This window comes from Dermacentor silvarum, chromosome 1, assembly GCF_013339745.2.
Source record: "Dermacentor silvarum isolate Dsil-2018 chromosome 1, BIME_Dsil_1.4, whole genome shotgun sequence".
Classification (NCBI taxonomy): domain Eukaryota; kingdom Metazoa; phylum Arthropoda; class Arachnida; order Ixodida; family Ixodidae; genus Dermacentor; species Dermacentor silvarum.
Genome location: NC_051154.1, coordinates 127,739,173 through 127,740,080, shown reverse-complemented (window position 1 = coordinate 127,740,080; position 908 = coordinate 127,739,173).

The following is a 908-nucleotide window of genomic DNA, read 5'->3' as shown; positions in this document are numbered from 1 at the left end:
CCTTGTGTGCCTGACGGTGCCATTGAGGCCCTCTTCGTGATTTGGAAACACAATGAAATTCAAGGTCTTATGGAATGCCGCCTCGCTGAAATGAACCATGGCAACAAAAAAAGAAAAAAAGGAAAAGCGTTTTATCACACGAATTAAAGATTATATATCGACACCGATTCTCTTTAATTATTACAATAGGCGGCGGTCCTTGCTGTCATAACCACGTATACGAATATATGGCGCAGCTATGATAGTGCTATGTACACCCGTTAGCAAAAGTATACGGAACAAGGGGGCAAGGTAAATATACCTGGTAGCGAAGCTTCCATAGAAGCCCATACGTTCAAAACATGGTTGCTTACCGGCGGTTCATGGGGCTTAGCGCCATCTGTGTGAGGAGGGGACACTTCCGGCGGAAGAAAAAATAATTTGACGTCATATCCGTCAAAAACAGAAGTGACGTCATTTTGTTCTCATAGGCGCGAAATTTGTTTTCGGAGGCCTGCCATTACAGCTGTATATTCAAATGCCCCGCCATTCGACTTCATGGCCGTTCCGAGTTTTCAGCGCGAAAAGCGATGACGGAAAAGATCAGCCATACGGGTGTCGAAATCGCGTCGCTGCACAGAACATACTATCTTTGGAGGTCGACGAACGCTTTGGGCGATTGCGTAGAGTGCTCGTCCTTTCGTCGGACGCCAAGCCCGTTGGCCAGCGCTGTTGCACGAAAACAACTAAAGTAAACAAGTATCTGACGGTCGCAACTCACTACTTTTGACTGCACAGGTTAAGAGACAATAAAACTACCCGCGTCACCTAATTCAGACAAACGTCGACATGTAACACAACACATATGAGGGGGGGGGGGGGGGGGCGTATTGTAACACGTGAACTTTACGAGCGCGCCTTTCCACGCA